The sequence below is a fragment of the Plecotus auritus genome, assembly GCF_963455305.1.
Source record: "Plecotus auritus genome assembly, chromosome: 6".
Taxonomy (NCBI): domain Eukaryota; kingdom Metazoa; phylum Chordata; class Mammalia; order Chiroptera; family Vespertilionidae; genus Plecotus; species Plecotus auritus.
Window position 1 is genome coordinate 53185232 of NC_137773.1, and position 16406 is coordinate 53201637.

The 16406-nt window shown below is 39.9% G+C and overlaps 1 protein-coding gene and 1 long non-coding RNA gene across 3 annotated transcripts in view; one reads left to right on the forward strand and one right to left on the reverse strand.

The window, feature by feature from the left end:
• Nucleotides 1–4392: 4392 nt before the first annotated feature.
• LOC308251610 lies at nucleotides 4393–7243 on the reverse strand. Its single transcript, XR_013960945.1, has 3 exons — nucleotides 7063–7243; nucleotides 6471–6766; nucleotides 4393–4621 (listed from the first exon to the last, which is right to left on the reverse strand). It is a non-coding gene; the product is annotated as an uncharacterized lncRNA (long non-coding RNA).
• IL15 (interleukin 15) overlaps nucleotides 6557–16406 on the forward strand; it is a gene marked incomplete at its 5' end in the record, with an annotated part of 81017 nt that continues 71167 nt past the window's right edge. The window contains 2 exons of one of the 2 annotated variants that reach the window (XM_080675340.1): nucleotides 7053–7174; nucleotides 7436–7646. Of the gene's footprint in view, nucleotides 7647–16406 lie in introns of both variants that reach the window. The other variant, XM_080675339.1, reaches the window with a different exon arrangement.

Consider the following 16406-nt stretch of genomic DNA (forward strand, 5'->3'; position numbering starts at 1 on the left):
AGTAAATTAAACATTTTCTTTAGTGCAACTTCCAAATTATGCCCGGGACGTAGATGTAGATGGCAATGTAGACTGGGTTGAAAGGTTTTTGGTCTTTAAAACATCAGCTTCAGTGGGAACAGTGTTGTTGGTCTCCTTTTTAGCTAATGCTCTGATACTGTGCTCTCCAGGGGCGTGTCTCCCTACATCACCACGATAACGTGTCTACGCATTCCCAGGGTGATGTCGGGGACGCGTCCGAGGGCATTACAAGGAGCCTCTGGAAGATTGAGAGGTTGTTCCTTCTACTGAATGGGTGGATTTGTTTCCCGACGTTGCCATGTTAACACTGCTGCTGGTGAAGGAGCGGAGGGGAGAGCAAGAGAACCCTTCGCTCTTTCGGGGCCGGATAGAACAGCCTAATGGGCCGGATCCGGCCTGCGGTCCGTAGTTTGCCCACGGCTGATATAGGATGTAGGTGAATCAAACACAGAGCATATACCATGACAAAAATAATTATTTGATGATTGTGGCTCTTCTCCCTCAATTAGCATTGATAATTTATTCCAGAAGCAAGTAATGTGTCTTTAATAACACTTTGCAAATGTGTTTTCTGGAATACAAGTTCTATATAAAATTAATTGGTCTTAGACCAATATATTTGAGAAATAAGTCAAACAATATCAAACAGGATTTGTAATTGCAGGATTCTCTGGAATTTTTAGTATTCTGGTATTCATTTTGGACTTTCTAAAAAGAGTTTATATTTTGATGAAATCCATTATACTTTTTTTTTTTCCTTTCATAGTACTTTTTTGTGTTCTGTCCAAGATATTTTCATTTACCTAAAGATTGCCAAATTTTTCTTCTATGCTTTCTTCTAAAAGGTTTATATTTTAGTTTTTACATTTAGGTCTCTGAACTACTTCTGTGTTCATTTTTATGAATGATATGAGTTTAGGAATTGAAAATAATTTTTTTCAACTAAAAATCTAGTTATTCCTATATTGTTTGTTGAAAGATAATTATTTCACACTTATCCTGCCACAACTGCCAAAAGCAAATGACCATGTGTCTATGGATTTTTTTTTCTGAACTCTTTATTCTGTTCTGTTGATTTTGTGTTTATTTTTATGCCAGTATTACACTGCTCAGGCCTTTTGTAGCTTTATATTAAGTCTCGATATCTGGTAGTATAAATCCTCCCACTTTTTAAAAAGTGTTTTGCCTCTTCTAGGTCCTCTGCATTTGCATATCAGTTTCAGAATCACCTAATCAAGTTGTACAAAAAAGCCTGCTGGATTACATTGAATCTATGAATAGGTTGGGGGGAAAGTGGCATCTTAACCTTGAATCCTCTAATTCATGAATATGGTATTTCTTCAAACATTTAGATAAAGACATTTAGGCAAATGTCTTCTGTAAAGTGTAGTGTAGTAAATGTTGTTTATGCTTTGCTAAATTATATGGTCTCTGTTGAAATTTCTCAACTGAAAAAGCTGCCATGCCCAAACGATACAAATGGGTGTGGCTGAATTCTAAAAACAAAATAGGCTAAAAGCTGTAGGCCATAGTTTATCAACCTTTGATTTAGATCACCTTCAGTTTCTCCCAGCAGTATTTTGTACTTTTCAGCATACATGTTGTTAAATTAATGCTTAGGTATTTTATGTTGGATACTTTTGTAAATTAATTTCTTAAAACTTTTAATCTCTAATTATTGATTGATGTATAAAACATATAATTTATGTTTATATACTTATCTTGTATCCTGCTAAATTCACTTACAGTACTAGGAATTTTACTGGTAGGGTCCTCAGGAACCTATTCTCTGGAAATAAAGACACTTTACCTATTTCTTTCCATTCTTTATGACTTTTTCTATCTTATTGCACTGTCTAGGTTCTCCAGTGTCAGTTGAATAGGAGTGATGAAAGCAAAGATCTTTGGTTGTAGTTGATTTTAGGGGTAAAGCATTCCTCTTTCACTATCAAGTAAAATGTTAGCTACAGACTTTTTTGTAGTTACCCTTTATTAGGTAGAGAGTTTTCCTCCATTTCTAGTTTGCTGAGAGGTTTCATCATGGCTGAATGTTGAATTTTGTCAAATGGTTTTTTCTTCTTTGTTCAATTACTACTGAGCTTTACATTGATTGGCTTTTACTGGTAAATGTTATCCTTTTTATACATTAGGTTAGAGTTTTAATATTTTGTTAAGAAATTTCGTGCCATGTTCAAAAAATATTCTGCTGTAGATTTCTTTTCATATAATATTTTTGCTGGTTTTGACAGAGTAATTAATGGCCTCATAAAATAAGTTCCTCCTATATTTTCTTAAACAGTTTGTGTAAGATTGGCATTATTTTTCCTTAATTCTTTAATGGAATTTGTCAATGAATCCATTCAAGTCTAGAGTTCTATTTGTGGAAAGGATTTTAATTATGCATTAAATTGCTATAATGGATATAGATGAATTTAAACATTCTGTGTGTGTGTGTGTGTTATCAGCTTGCGGCTTTCAAGGAACTGGTCTCTTTAAGATGTCAAATTTATTGCCACAAAGTTGTTTTTTATATTCTTTTTTTTTAATCTATTGTGTATGTAGTGATGTCTCCTTTTTCAATGTTGATATTGATAATTCTGCATTTTCTCTTTTTTCCTGATCAATTTAGCTAGAGATTTGTCAATTTTATTGATCTTTTCAAATGAATAACTTTTTTTCATTGATTTTCTGTTCATTTTAGCTTTTATCTATTGTTTCCTTCTTTATCTTTGTGTATATTGTCTTCTTTTTTTCCTAGTTTCTTAAGAGTGGAAGCTTATTCTATTAATTTTAACCCTTTTTATTGTAATATAAGTATTGACAACTATACATTCTTCTCTAAGACCTATGTTAGTTGCATCCCTTAAATTTTGATATATCTTGTTTTCATTATCACTCAGTTCAAAGTATTTCATAAGGTTAAAAAGTGTTTTTTAACCTCTGTGATTTCTTCTTTGATACATGGTTAATTTGAAAGCTTTTTGTTTATCTTGGAAAATTGTCAGAATACACTTTTAGAAAACTATTAAACACAATTCTCGTTTAAATCTAGGACTAAGGCATAGGTAGAAGGCCTCAGGACTAGCTTAATAATTCACTCTCATATTATCTTTTTGTATTTATGTAGATTAGATAGATATTGATATAAATATATACATTCTTATGTTACATATCTAAGTAAGGGAATTTGAACTAGATTTTGATTGATAAGGCCAGCCTTAAAACTGTTCAGAATAGTATTAGCACATTATTTCTTAATTTTATTTAAACCTCTTCTCTCCATTACTAAGTACCAAAACATTAAAGATTCCATTTACTTTTAAATATATTAAAAATTAAGTATGTTATTACATAACTATTTTTAATTGCTCTCGATCTTGAAACTAGGTGTCCTTTCCCCACTTCGATGGGTACACTTTTACACTTCAGTTCAAACAAAATCAACTATCTCTAAAAGGACCCAACCAGAGTCTGAAGGCTGCTAGTTCTGCTGTTTCTAACTCTGCTAGCCTTTTGTTAGTCACTTTATCAAAATACCCTATTTGTAGTGGCACTGTAACACCCAGACCAGCTTCATTACACAAACACAATGAGATCAGGAAGCATAAATTGAAGGGAACTGATGAGTTTCCTCCCTGGTGGTGGCTAAAACTACTCTCAGGAACTTTTTTGTGTTGGAAGCCATGGTGAGTAGGTGTCCATTTAGAGGCTGCAAAGGGTAGGGGATGCAAACTCAAGCCAGACCTGAGTTCCAGTTTTTGCTGGGCCACTCAATTGCATGTGACCTTAGGCAAGTCGTGTAATTTCTCTGGGTCTTGGTTTCTCCATCTGTAAGATGGACATAATAATAGCTCATATCTCACAGCATTGCCATGAGGGTTTAATGAATTATTATTTGTGCTTAGCAAGTACCTGGGGACACACCATAGAGACTACAGATGTGTTAACTGGTACGTACTGCTACAGCTCCAAAAAAGCGGTAGTTTAAGAAGCTCTTGAAAACTTAAGTCATCTTTAAGAGGAGGAGTATTACTCTATTGTCAGAACCACCAAAAAATCAGAGGTGGGAGCAACCTTGAGGTAAGGTTGCATTTCAGGTATGCTTTAACCAAAATGAAACTGGTGGTATCATGGGTCATGTTTTTCAAAGACCAGGAGACCAACTTGTTCCTGGCCTGTGATTTATTCTTAGAAGAATCATAAATAAGGCCATAGTTATGGACTTTGAACACCAAACCAGATGAGCTGACTTTCAACTTCTTCCACATAGTCTGAGAATCTATAGAAAATATTTACTAGTAGTTTATTTTAAAGACAATTGCCAAATTGTCAAACATTGTCTTTGGAATGAAAAAACAGACACTAAAATTTATTAAACTATAATTTTATTTTTAATTCTTTAAATTAAAAAAAATATTATGGTCAATTCTGTGAGTTTAGTTAATTTTTGCTGTTTTCCACATTATAATTGTATCAGTTATCTTCAGGCAGTTTCAAATTATTTCATCAATTTTGGTCTTTGCTTTTAACTTATATTGTGGAATATACTTGTTCATTGGTGTGAGTAATTTCCAATCGCTTGCCAAACAGCCTGTGGCAACTGAAAAGCAAGAATCATATATTAGACTTTTCTGTTTGTGTTCAATGCAGCAAAAACAATTTATGCTGAAAACCCAACTTTATTGAATTGCAGGCACTTACTAGTATATAACTAATTAAAAAAAAAATACTTCTCTTTCTGTAATTAAGAAAACAATATTGACCTATATAGTTGGCAGGCAAGTGGTAGAGCAAAGCATTTTTTATGGCTATAATCATTTTCCATTTCACTTTATTGTTATTTATGCTATTTTATCTCCTCAATCTGACTAAATGTATTCTATATCATCCCGCCCGTCTTGTAAGCTCGATCAATATTTGAGACCAATTTTATTTATCTATGTACTCAGATGGTGCTTTAAAGCTCAGCTCTAGGAAGAAAATTCCCATCAGTTTCAGTGTTGTGCAAACTTTTCAGTAGCTTAGAACATTCAAGATGGCCCTATACTCAAAGTGCACTGTCAGCCACTGATCCCTTCAGCCCTGGGGACAGCTGACAAGGTTCTGGAGCCCACCAGCCAGTGAGCCCAGCTAAGAGCAGAGTCTAGTTCTCCCAGGCAGCCCAAACGCAGAAGGATTTAGGATGTGAAAAAAACTCCTCTGGCAGCAGCCCTATCTGGCTCTGCTACTTGGTACTGAGGGCAGCCAGTGAGGGAGGGCCTTACTGTCTGGACATCTACTTCTGCCACCCGCTGCAGAGCACACAACCGCATTGATCACAGGGGTACAGCAGGAGTTCACTCTGTAGGAGCTCACGGAGCTCTGCGGTCCTCCAAGTTGAGGCTGGGGACAGATCCATTTCTCCATCCCTAAACTCTAGATTCACACAGACAACACTTGAGTCCTTTTGTGGCTGCCATATCTTTTGCAACGGACTCCAATCCAGATGCAGGCTTTCACAGAGCGTGCTCATGCTGCAAATCCAAATCAGAACTTCAGCATTTTGCTATGAAAAAATCTGATCAGATTTGAAATCATTAGCATCATCACGAGAAAACTGAACATTACATTGTCTTAGACAGAAAAGAATGATTGCTTCATTTCCAACTATGGTGGAATTTTGAATGATTGTAAAAAAAAACTTTTTACGTTGGAAAGAAAAGGGGGAAAAATAGATATACAGAGGCAAAGAAGCATTGAACAGACTGTCAAACTACAGCGGGAAGGCAGAGGAGGTTTGGTGGGGGGGCTGTAAGAGATCAACTGAAGGACTTGTACGCATGCATATAAGCATAACCAATGGATAAAAGACACTGGGGGGGGGGGCAGGTAAAGGCATGTACTGGGGGGAAGGGGAGGCCGGGGGGGGGGGGAGGTCAATGGGGAAAAAAAGAGACATATGTACTACTATTTGTAATACTTCAAACAATTAAAAAATAAATTAATTAAAAAAAGAATAAAAAAACAAAAAAACTTTTTACGTTTTATTTCACTTGTTTTGTTGATAGTGATTATCTAGAGATCAACTTTTTCGTAAAGATATGATTTTATGTAGAACTTTATGCAATCTAATATTTAAATCACTTCTCATATTCTTCTATTCTATTTTTAACCGTCAGGATGATATAGAATACATCGAGTCAGATAAATATTTTACTAAGCTCCAGGAAGCCTTATCATTTTTTCTATGACATAACCCTGAAAACTTTGGTGGAGTACCTTCCATTTGGGATTTTCGGTGGCTCACAAGTGTGCAAGGTTCTCCAAAGTGCTTCCAAAACTGGGCGCGAGCCCTTTTCTCCTGACCCTGGCACGCAGATCACTTAGCCTCAGCAATAGAATACAATAATAAAATTTCACAGGACCCCGTGAAATGAGGCCAAGTGTAATGTTTATACTCAACTACGCACTTGATCAGCAGACAGACTCATTCCCTTCACGTTCAGCCTCCGTGCCAATTGCCTTGGACAAAGTAGTTACTCAACATTTTCTCTTTAGACTTCAGAGCCTTCCTTCTTCTACCTTGCGCAGCGAGCCAAGGGGCTGGGCTGGAGAAGCCGCCCATTGCGATCCACACATTTTCCCCTTTCCTCTGGGCAGCGTGGACGCGCACCACGCCCCGGTCTCCAGGCTTCTTTGGGGCAGCCTCCTGCGCCATGCCTGGCTCCACAGACGCGGCCGGTGGGCTCCGAGCCATCGCCTCGTGCTATATCGGCAAATGCCCAAGGAGATACCGGCCGAAGCCGGAAACCAGCGCTCTCCGACCACCTCCCAAGACCCCTCCAGGTTGTGCGCCCCTGCGCGTGGTAGTGCCAGAAACCTGACCGGCATACCAAACCCAGGGGAAGGGCAGCGCGACACCTTGGGTAGTTATCCAGGAACTGCCATCCCACCCTTCCCCCATCGCCTTGGGTGTTTATCTTCGCGTCTGCTCCTCACCCGTTTCTCTTTCACTTTTCTTTTCGCTGGGGGGTTGGGGATCCCTGAGTTCAGAGCGCTCACCCAGTTCACTCGCTCTCCGTCGCAGTAGCTCAAAAGGAAAGGCAGTCGGGTGGCCGCGCCCTCTGGCTGCGCCACCTGCCGCCCCTCACCCTGCAGCCCGGACTCGATGGAGGTACAGAGCTCAGCCTCTCCGCTTTGGGAAGGGAGGTGTTGGTGGTTGAAAGGGCGATAGAATTCCCCCAACAGTCTCCGCCTTGGACCCCTCCCACCTCCAGCTGGACCCACCCGTCTCCGCCGGCCGGCTGCCCGCCCCGCCCTCTTATAGGGAGTACTTGACTGTGACTTTAGTTTTCACTTGCACTTCGTGCAGAGGTTTTTCACCTTCTGCCCTTTATTTCTCTTGTGTCCTCTTATCGCCATCCTCCGCTTCCAGAGGAGCGCACATTGCTGGTCACTTGGCCGTTCCCTAGCGCGCTCCTCTCTTTGCGCGTTGCCAACTGCAGGTGAGACTCCAGGTGGGTTGGCGGAAAGCAGTGACGCGTGCCTGACCACCCTCGCCAAGCCGCCGGTTCCGAGAGAAGACTGCATCTGGCTGCACAAAGCGCTGAGTTTCTCACCTAATTGAGCTCAGAAAGTTCAAGAAGGTACTGCATCTTCCCGCTCCTTCCCTGTTCCCTCCCAAACCCCCTGCAGTCCTGTGTGAGCCTGCGCGCGCAAGAACACACAGGACTGTCTCTACCTTTGCTGGCAAAATCAAATTACCCTCCTTTTCTTTGTTCAGGAACCTTGCCTTCCAGGGAGAGGAATTTGTAGGAATGGTCACTTTTGGCAGTCAGACCTGGGTCTGTATTTTTAGTTCCAACCCTGGACAAGACACCTGTCTCTTAGAAAAGCAGTATCAGAAACTTGGAAGAAATGCAGGAGATTTGCATTGCATTCGAATCCTGTTCAAGGTGGTTTTAAATTAAATTCCAGTTAATTTTTTCAAGTGTTATTGAGACTGCATTTGCAAGTGTATACAGTTTATTTTAATTTACATAATTCCATGCACTTAAGGGTTTCTTAACTTCTGTGTATGTATAAAGTATGGTAAGGTTACTCTTCAGTGATGCTTATAACAGATTCTTAAATAGTGAGTCAGACGTTTTGAAACTAGGAGTGAAGTGGTAGTCACTAGCTATTATTTTCCACTATGTTTTTTTAAAGCTACTTTCTTTTTTATTGAATGTATTGGGGGTGACATTGGTTAATAAAATTATATAGGCTTTAGGGGTACAATTCTATAATACAGCTTCTTCATCATGTTATGACACTGGTGATGGTGTCAACTTGTAGCTGATAGGCATCTTCATCTTGTCCATGTGCCCACAGAGGCTTTTTTCAGTCTGTATGTTATAGCGCCCTGCTGGGTGAACTGGGCAATATAGATGAAATTTCAAACTCTTGCCCTTTCATGAAAAAGCCGGGTCAGTGGGTGTGGTTGACAGAAGGAGGAGGTACTAAAGAAAGAATGTAAAAAAATATTTGAAAGAAAGGACTGAAGACAAAGCAATAGTCACTTTAGATTTTAAAAGTGATGAAAACTTTCCTTCCTATAGTTAAGAAGTGTCAGAAATTTCTGAAGTTTTTATGGTAGTGTTTTAATATCATATTCTTATATTTCTCCCTGTTTTATGTTCTCAAAGTTCTAGTCGTACTCAGAATGGCCTTCCCTGCAGCCCTCTGCTCTGGGACAAAGTGACAAAAAGGGGTTGGGTTGGCCACTGGTCCAGAAGTGTGTAATAGGCAGAGTGTTCGCAGGATTCTACTCAGCTTTTTAAATGGGTCTCAGACCCAAAACAGTTTTTAAAACATTTGAAATTCTTTAATCTGCTCTGCTGATTAGGAGTGGAAACTCCAGAACCTGATTTGAAGCTATAGTTCTGGAATTTGGAATTCACCTACGGATTACTGGTGGGCTTAAGAAAAACAATGGGATGCTTTTTGTTTTAATCCATGAGATTCAGATATAAGTATGAACAGCTGTATCACAAAACATGTTTCTCAATGAATTGCATGCTTATAAACTTCTTTGGAAGATGGGGGAAATAGCAGTTTAAAGTTTATTGGAATAGTTTGATAACTGGAGGATTTTAAACCCTAGGAGGTCCTCAAGTTTGCCTTCTCTGAGTAAACCTCAGGAAGACTGTGAAGGAAGTCCTGAAATTTGTGTATAAGTGTATTTTTCCAAGGAAAATACCCATAATTCTAATCAGCTTTTTAAATGGGTCTTGGACCCAAAACACTTTTTAAAACATTTTAAAATTTAGAAGACTGTCCTTTTTTCCTATCCTTACTATTAAGTTTTGCTCATTCTGTATCTATTCTTTTGAAGGTTAGGTAATGATAATACAGAATACTGTCTTTGGGCCCACAACTTGAATTATGGGAAATAATACTAATCCTAGCTAATTTTTTAAGATCTTATTATGTATCAGATGTTGTTCCAAGAACAGATCTATTTTTTAAATTGTCATAATAAACTTATGTGGTGATAAGGATTGTATTTTATAGCTCAGGAAATGGAAGCATAGCGTAATTTAGTAACTTCCCCAAAGTTACAGCTAAAAGGTGGTAGAGCTGGGATTTGAACCCAGACAGATTTGGTCACTGATATTTATGAAGGATGATATTATTTCCATAGAAATACTTCCCACAATTTGACAGTGACAGTCAACCCCTATTTCATTTTGATGCAGTGTTATAATGATAGAATGTTGGGTTTAAAGCAATGCTTACATGGTTCTTACATGATTGACATCATTAATTATATATTTAAGGATTGCCTTTATGATCAAATAATATTCACAGGAGTGTCTATATGTGTTTGATTATTTGGAGACATTTCATTTATGGTTCCTGAATGAAAACATTTGTCTAATTTGTACCAGTTTTTGCTGACAGAGATTGACAAGTAGTGGGCAAATGTGAATTGATCTATATGTTTCTATCTATTGATCTACCTATCTATTCATCCATCCAAACAGAAACCTGGGCTTCATGGGGAGATCAGGACAGAAGACTTTCCCATTCTATCACAACTGAGGTGGTAGAGTCAGCTGTTTGAGAAGTCTGCTTTCAGAAGGATTTAAGTATGACGGTTGGCAAAAAGCCAGCTTTTTTCTTCAGCTCAGTATTAGCTCTTGGATTAATTTACCTAGTGATTACAAATTACTGCATGAGTCTATTGAGACTGATCATTGCCTAAGTGCTTGCTGCTACCCTATTTGATGGATTGGATGGGAAAATCCCATAGGAGAGTTGAGAGGACATGTGGGGTTGTAGCCAGTATTGGAATGTGTTATAACTATTGCATTTATTACTTTGCTCTATGTCAAGGAATGGTTTCCTTTTAAAAAAAAGTTGTTTAGTGCTGGAATCAGAAATAGAAAATAAGAGGCCCTTTGATCTCACTTGTACATATTTTATATCAGGAGGCGGGTATTTGTATGCATATATTTTCCAGTGTTTTTATCCCACTTTGAGTCTATTGGTGTCTTGCCAGTCATTTTCAGAAGAGCAGAGGACTGTATACAGACCACATAAAAATGGACCAAGAACTCTGAGTCCCTATTAGCTGATCATGTTCAAATAATACACAATTGTTTCTTCCACCAATACTGACAGGATGCAGAGAAGATCAGGAGAATGACAGAAAGTGTTTACTCAGATAAAGGAATTGAAACTGAAAATGATCCTAGAAGAATATATGATGCTTTTAAGGTGGGGGGAGGGAAGCTCTACTTATCACAGGGACATGGAGAGAGACCAGTGACACATTCAAGGATCTCTTGTGTCATTTCTCCCCTTGCACACTGTTAGCACAGACTTCTGAAAATTTCAAATAATTATTCTTTAACTGAACATGTTACAGTTAGAAATCTTACAATATAGCTTTCCAATTTCTTTGACTTCCTTCATCCTCTGCAGCAACAAAAATAAGTATTGAAATGTAACCATTTAAGAAATAATTTTATTGTTGAAAACTATTATTTATGTTAAATATTATTAGTATGCAATTAACCAAAATAACTTACTAACTTTTGATAAGAAATTATTAGGCATAAAACTAAACTATTTTGGAAGTGTATATGTGTATAGATGAGATATGGGTGGTGTTGCGATCAAGGCTTTCATTGGAGAGGGTTTTCCTAACATCCCTTTTTCAGATTGCCCCTTTATTTGGCAAGAGGCAGGGTGAGAGAATGGATGGGGCGGTAGATGCCTTTCTTTTGTAAAATGGGAGGAGGCTGGTTATGAAAGGGGAAGAGGGAAAGGAGAACTTGCTAGAAATCTGCTTGCCTCAGGCACATTTCAGGCATATCACTCATAAAAAGAGTGAGTCTGGAAATAGGTTTCTTTAGAACTCTCTATGCCCATATAGACCTTGAAAAGCTGTCAGCTTCCTCAGGAATGTGTGCATTTCGCTTTGAAGGTCTCTAATCTAGTTCATTCTTATTGCCTGCCCCCCACCTGCTTAGAGGGGCGGGGGTGGGAATACTAGTCACACTTTATCTGGGCTCTAGACACACTTGCTATTTATTTGTCAGCTTTCCTGTGTCCTATTCAAAATGCCCGCCATCTGTAGCTTTTGCTGTCCCTTCTACTGCCCAGGCTGAATGATTTTCTCATATGAATGAGAAATATATGAATGTATTTGGTGCTGTCTGCATCCCCCTTTAATAGCTTTTGTCTCTGTAAATTCATCTTATTATGTGTTTGTCTCTGCAGTTATGTTTTAAATAAAGATAGGACAATGTGGCCTGTATGCCCAGCCAAGGGCAGGTCACATAGTTGACTTTTCTTGACTTCAGTGAGAGTAAGTCAGGTCACCCAACAGCTTGCCACCTAAGCAGAGGAATGGAAAACATGTAGAAAATATAAGTAATATAGCAAAACCAATGTTACAATATTATAATAAAAGCAGTATTTTAGGAAATTTGGTCTGGGGTAGGATTTATTGAGGAAAAAACACATTAGAGGTAAGGGAACGAGCCCTAAATTCACGGCAGTCTTTCAGGTGTGTAGTCTCCTTCCTGTCACCTGCTCAGGGGCATAGCTCTAATAATCCACCCTTGCTCTCCACCATCACTACTTTTCACTCTCTGATGGGTCTTTCCCATCACTATATAGCCATGCTATATTTTTTTCCCATTAAAAAAAAACAACACAAAAACGCTCATGCTTCTCTCCCTAGTTTTTCTGTCCCCATTTTGTGGAAAATTTTCAAAGTCAATTCAGTTCTCTGTCACCAATTTCTCTCTTCTTAGTCTCTCTTGAACCAGCCAGGTTGTGGTCTCCACTGCTCCACTAAAAATGTACTTGTCAGAGGTTCTAAGAACCCCCGTGCTAAATGCAGTGGTCAGTGCGTGGCTCCCACCTGTGCACACCCCTAGAGTTCTGGATTGGCTTGGAATACCTTATTTCCTTTTACCTCGCCAACACCTATCTGCCTCCTTTACTGGTTCTTTGTTTCCCTACCCTTTTAAATATAGGAGTTCGAGGGCCCAGTGCTTAGGCCTTTTCTCTGTCCATACTCACTCCCTTGGTGACATCATTCAGTCTCATGGCTTTTAATGTCTTCATACAGATACTTCTTATATTTATATCTCCAATCATGACATCTCTCTGAACTCCAGACCCAACAGTCTTTCAGCATCCCTGATTAGATATCTAGTACTCAGCAGATTCCTGAATTAATGCAAAACTGCTCCTTCCACTGTCTTCCCGATCTCAATTGATGGCAATTACATATTTTTAGGTGCAGAGACAGTTAATCAATGAATCTTGGATTTGTCCGTAACATCTCTTTTTCTCACACCTCACATTAACCTTCCACTAACCCCTTTACCTGTGCCTTCCAGCTGTTTCCCACATCTGACCTTGTCAGCCCCTTCACTGTGCCACCTCATTCCAGCCATTAATATCATATCTCATGGTATTATTGCAAGAGTTGGTCTCCCTGTTGCTACATTTCACCTTCCACCCAACCCCCTTCTCAGTACAACACAAGAGCCAGAATGTTTCACTTAACCTGTTTCTACTCTGCCTTCATCCTATCTAATAAAGAGGGAATATGCAAATTGACCATCATGCCATAACAAGATGGCTGCACCCACAGTGGAGGCAGAGTTCCCATAATGAGCCTTAACAAGCAATCAGCAGGGACCAGAGGCTGTGTGGCACTGGGCTGGGCCAGGGGACCTGAGGCTGTGCCCCCTGTTTGGTGGGGCTTGACAGGGGACCTCAGGCCACACCCTTTGCCCTGGGCCAGGGGACCTGAGGCCATGCCCTGGTGCCGGGCCGGGGAACCTCAGGCCATGACCCTGCCAAGTGTGGCTTGACGGGGGACCTCAAGGCATGCCCCCTGCCCCAGTGCCAGGCTGAGGGACATGAGGACACACCCCCCACCCCAGCGCCGGGCCAGGGGACCTGAGGCTGTGCCCCCTGCCCAGCAGGGCTTGATGGGGGTGGGGCTGGCCGGGTCTGGATCTCACTTGATTTCTATGCACGCATGGTTGGGTGGGGACTTGACTCTGCGTCCCATGGTGCACCCTGGACTCTGATAGGAGGAACATTTTCATATACATTTTACTAATTTTCTTTCATCTCTGACACTTCTATTATAGAGAAAGGGCAAATAGCAATATTAAAATATTTCCTCTAATTAAACCCCTTTTGATGTGCACGAATTTCATGCACCAGGCCACTAGTTAAATAATAAAAACAAAAACAAACCCACCTGAGAAAACAAAACAAAACAAAAAAATTCCTGAGAACAGTAACTTAAAAAAAAAAAATCCCACAATAATTTATTTGTCATTATTGTGCAACTGGACTACCTTCAGCTGGTTGGTTCTTCTTAGGTTGCTGGGATGAAACATTCAAGAAACTCAGCAGGGCTGGCTGGAAAGTTAAAGGCTTTCCTTTACTTTGTTCATGAGAGATAGCTCTTGTTAGCAGTTGAGAAGGCAGCTTCGTGTTCATAGAGAGTTAGGAATCTAGAGACCTTTTGTGTTCTCCCTTTTGTTTTGCTGGTGGTACTTTTTTTTTAGTAGAATTTTCTTATAAATCTTGGGGGCTTCCTGTAAATTTTTTCATTCCTTGAGAAAAAGACATGGCCACAAAACTCTTAAGACAGGCTCCTCTTGGCTTTGGCTGCAAGTCAGAATGCTGAAGGAGGAGCCCTTGGGGTTTCAGAGGCGCTTCTGTCTCCCTGGCAGAGCTACGAGGCACTACATTTTAAATCTTTCTGAGGTCTTAATGAGAGATTTTTTCCAGCCACACGCTTGATTTGATCTTTAACCTGAGAGCACATGGTGCTAACAGACCCCTGGATGTGATTTTTGCCCTAAAACTACTTCTTTCTTTAATAATCTTTTGCTGCCTAGACAAGCAAGCATGACAATAAATTTTCTTTTCCAACCTAGCAAGTCCTGATTTCCTCTAAATTCTGCTGAACATTTCAGTTCATCTTTCTCTTCCTATAATTAATCCTAGGCAGCAAAATGAAGTCAGTTATCACATTTAGAAATCTTAAGCATGTCCACAGTTCATGTGATACATTTCCTTAATTCTGTATTATTGCTGGTGACAGTATTGCCAAACATCTTACTATAATATAACACTAGAGGCCCACCTAGGCCTGGCTGGCAATCAGGGGTGATCACCGCCTTCTGGCTGCTGGCTGGGGCCTTCCTTCATTCCGCGCCACACCCTGGTGGTCAGCACATGTCATAGCGAGTGATCAAACTCCCAGTCTCCCAGTGGAACTCCCGAGGGGTTAATTTGCATATAAGGCTTTTATATATATAGATGAGTAGCCCTCTCTCTGATAATAATTTCATCAGTGCCCTTCTAGTTGACAGTGTCCTTGTTTCTCTTCAGGTGTTTCTCCACCATCTGGTCTCTTATTAATTTTCGTGCCAGTTCTTAATTGCTATGTAATAAACTACTCCCAAATTTGTTCAAGGTTTCCAGCTTAGAAATTTGGACAGAAAAAAAAAGGCAATGACTTGTCTCCACAGTGTCTATGGTCTCAGCTGGTATGACTCCAAAGCTCAAGGACTGTCTGAGATGGCTTAAGACATTGCGTAATATATATGGGGTCTCAGCTATGGCTGTTGTCTGATTCCTTCTTCTCCACTTGGCTTTTCCACCAGGCTAAATTGGGCTTTCTCACAGCATGATGTTCTCACAGTTGTCAGACTCCTTACATAATATCCAGCTTCTATAAAATAGAAAGTGGGAGCTTCAGATGCTCTTAAAAAGCCTGGGTATGAAATTCCCAGGCTGTCACATTTGTCTCATTCTATTGGAAAAGCAAGTCAGAAGGTCCTCCCAGATTCAAGGGGTGAGGACATTAACTCTCTCTCTCTCTAACTTCATCTCTTGATGGGTAATGTTGCCATGCTTGTTCATGGAAGGAAGGCATTGATTAATGGCAGCTATCTTTTGGAAATCTGCCACACATTGTGATCCTGTTTAAACAGTAATTCAGTCATGCCATTCCTCTATTCAAAACTCTCTACTGCTTTCTCACTTCATTAAAAACCAAATTGCATTGCAATGGTCAGTGAAGCGATAAGTGATTTTTATCTCCATGATCTCATCCACTACTTCTCCCTTAGCTCACCAATTCAGTCATATTGGCAAGCTTTCTATTCCTCAGCCACACTGCTCTATCCTTATCTAAGGGTCTTTGAACTTGGTGTCCCCCTGCCTAGAATGCTGTTCTCAGAGATCTGACCCACTCCCTCAACTCCTTCAGAGCTTGGCTCAAATATCCCTTTTGAGTGAGGGTTTCCCTGACTGGTGTACTTCAAACTGTACTGCCACCAGCACTCTGGGCTTAAACTCTGCTCCACGCACCTATTACTATTTGACATACTACCAGGTTTTTACAGTATTAGACCAAAACTCTTAGAGTCAGATATGTTTAGAATTCAGAGTCTTTTCCAGATTTTGGAAAGGTAATTGTTATAGACTGAATTGTGTCATGCCCTTCCCTCCTCCCTCCAATTTATATACTGAAGCCCTAACCGCAATGGGACTATATTTGAATAAAGGGGTTTCAGGAGATAATTAAGGGTAAATTAGGTTATTATAAGGGTAGGCCCTTAATCTGATAAGGCTGGTGTCTTTATAAGATTCGGAAGAGATACCAAGAGTGGACATGCAGTGAAAGACCGTGTACAGACATACTGAGGAAGTGGCTCTCTGAAAGGCAAGAACCAGAAACCAGCCCTTCCAACACTTTGGAGTTCCAGCCTCCAGAATTGTGAAAAAAAATTATTTTCTATAGTGTAAACCATCCAGTCTGTGGTATTCTGTGATGGAAGCCCTAGCAGAGCAGACTGAGATAC